This window comes from Magnolia sinica, chromosome 5 (assembly GCF_029962835.1).
Source record: "Magnolia sinica isolate HGM2019 chromosome 5, MsV1, whole genome shotgun sequence".
Lineage (NCBI taxonomy): Eukaryota > Viridiplantae > Streptophyta > Magnoliopsida > Magnoliales > Magnoliaceae > Magnolia > Magnolia sinica.
The window spans coordinates 3,455,141-3,458,464 of NC_080577.1; positions in this window are offsets into that span (position 1 = coordinate 3,455,141).

The following is a 3,324-nucleotide window of genomic DNA, read 5'->3' on the forward strand; positions in this document are numbered from 1 at the left end:
TGGACCTGAATCTATAATTTGAACGGTTCGGATCATCATCCAAGATGCAATCCGGGTGAAAACCCACCCCTGTACGGTAGCTGTGGTACGAGGGACACCCTAACACTATCAATACCCATGTCCTTGACGCAGGACGCGAATTTCCTACTAGTACTGTTGTCCGGAGCCTTGGTAACAAAAAGCTCTATGGGGCTACCATGACATTTGAATGAAATCCACTCCGTCCAATAGTTGTACCAGATCATATCAACATGTAAAAAATATATATATATGGGGCGATCTAACATTCAAGTAGACCACACCACAAGAAATCGTGAGGATGGGGACATCCACCATTGAAACCATATCGGGTCCCACCAGAGATTTTTATATCAGGACAATATTTATTTTTCCCAATTCGCCCTGTTGGAAATCACCTTATCAACGGGTTGGATGGCATATAAACATCATTGTGGGCCCCAGGAACATCTCAAGAGTCCTGTTCAAGTGGTGTGGCCCATCGAGTTTTTTATTTATCTGATTTTTTTATTTTCCTCCTAACATGATCTGTCGCAACCGATGGACGGAATGGATTTAACGTAGACATCACGATGGCCCGAACAGAGACTTGACGTGTTCTAGAAAATTCGCCTCCTTTGACGCCCCACTCTTCAAAGAAAGCAGCGGCTCCTGTCCCTCCCAGGAAATGGGCCTCCATGACTCCAGGCATGCATACTCAGAGATAGAGAGGTGCGTATGAGAATAGCTCAGAGATAGAGAGGTGCGTGTGAGTATAGCAAACCTTGCAGTATATATTCTATCATATTCTCACCTCTCTCTCTCTCTCTCTCTCTCTCTCTCACAGATGGGGAACTGCTTCGCTGCTTGCCTCAATGGAGCAACCACAGATGAAAGGAAGAACCCATCATCTGGCATCCACATGATCGGGTCCAAAAACGTTCGGGCGTCTTTAACTAAAGATCAGCCCACCAATCCTAGCTTCCTTCACTGGCAAAAGGACGGTGGAGATGGTGTGAAGAGAAGCTGTAGCAACCCAACGGAGATGGGAGTCCTTAGAGTCAAGATCATGCTAACGAAGGAAGAGGCCGCAAGATTACTGTCCAAGTGCCAAGGGGAAGAAGGGACACTGGAGGACGTTGTAAGAGAAATCGAACGGCTGGGGCGCGACGATCTTAGTACCGTCGTTAGTGGGCCTTGTGGTGATTCATGGAGGCCAGTGCTTGAGAGTATTCCCGAGCATCCTTAGATGCTATACGTGTATTTACGAATCACGCGCACCTATTATTTATACTGACCGGAATACTCTACAGCACTTGTTTTATGCAGCTGCGTAAAACACCCAAGCTCTGTGGGACCCACCATGTTGTATATGTGAATCAACTCCGTCCATCAGGTGAAAAACCTTATTTTAACCGTACAAAGATTAGATCAGCATAACTGAAAACTCCGATGGGCTACACCAATGGAACAAGTTAAAATCTCTCCTAAAACCTCTATGCTCAAGCGCTGTCAGCCGCTTGAGTGTTTTTTATAGGATTGGTTTCTGTATCTTCACCGCATCATGATCTGATGAAAGATACACAACATGGTGGCATCCTATCCCCATTTTTTCCATAATGTGGTCCATGTGAGATGAGGATATGGATGATTCTTTGGATTAGGACCTATACTCGTAGATAGAACCTGATGGACGGACTGGATCTAACAGAAAACTGTTGGGCTCCACCGATCTTCGGTTTTTTAGTGCTCAAGAAGATTCCGGTCCCTTTTATATGTATGTCCATGTCGTCGTGCATTTCCTTTTACGCATGCATAGTTTTCGTACGTATGTCTATGTCTTGTACACTCATGCCTATGTACGTGTGCAAGCATACAATTCATATTTCTTATACATTTATATATCTTCTTGTCATCGTTACTGATGCTCTGGTAGCATGTGATGAATAATACGCAGGCACTAATTAATTGCCAACCTGGCACATATGTAACTAAAATTTTTATTTTAATTTTTTAATTTTTTTACACATGCCTCACCCACCCCACGTACTCGTGCCGCAGTTGGATTTCACCACCTATGGATACTGAAACCCTTACGAGGTGTTCAAACTTCTGAGAGTCTATCACCGGCCCGAGCATGAGTAAGGATCCAGTAACTCAAATTGACCATTAAGACAGTGATCGCCACTTTAAATTCTTATAAAATTCATAAAAATGTTGAAATGATACCTTATCTGGGCCGATTAGTTGATATCTAATGGACAGTCAACATAAAGAATACTCAACGGTTCTTCTTTAACAAACCAATATTCATAAATCAAATATTGCAGTCATTCAATTACATATTTACACCATGTTATTTGTATGACATCCATTCCGTACATCTGGTGATATTCTCAATTTTACTGGTTATCCCATAAGTCAGCTCTATAAAAAAGTCTGGTGGGCCATGCAAGGGGAAGCAAAGTAAAATAGATAAAAATTTCGGTCAAAGAAATAGAAATATCAAAAGTTTGGTTCATCCATCCAGACCGTTGAACTGATGGGATCCACTGAGGATGGGGGCTAGTGCTGACAATGTAGGGAAAAAACGAGGTTCTGAATCCAATGGATGAAATTCTCAAGGATCAGATTGAGTTGTGGCCGCCCACAAGGTAGCCCACTAGATCAAATGTTCAGTCATCCAAGATGTACAACACGTCTAACGTGGAGATGCCGGATTTGGGCCAAACAACAATTCCTACCTAGCTAGTAGCTTGGAGAACCTCATTGATGGACCACAACCATTTTCTTCATGAAGATGATGGATCCGGACCACTAATATCCATCTCTATGGAGCCCATCTTGATTTTTGCATGACATCCATTCCGTCTATCAAGTGCACGAGCTGATTTTCACCATGGAACCCAAAAATCAGCCTGATCAGATACTCAGGTGAGACACATATTAGTGAACATCACAACTGAAGCCTTTAAATTCAATTAAAATGGATTAAACTTTTCCTTTGTCCCTTCATCCTGGCGGTCCACATCTGATGAATGGACTAGATAGCATACATACAATCCAGTAGGCCCACAAAATGTCTAGGAGATTTTATTAGTTGGGCATCTCCTCCTAATCCTTCTCCTAGGTGTGGCCCACCTGAATTTCGCATCAAGCTGATTTTTGGCTGCATGGACTAACATCAATGGTCGTGATGGCTCTGATGCACACATCATGGTGGACCCATGAAGGTCGCACACCTGTTATGTTGATACGGTGTGATTATTTTCCCATCGTGGGCCCCACAGAGGCCTACACTATCGTAACTTACGATAGCCGCGCACG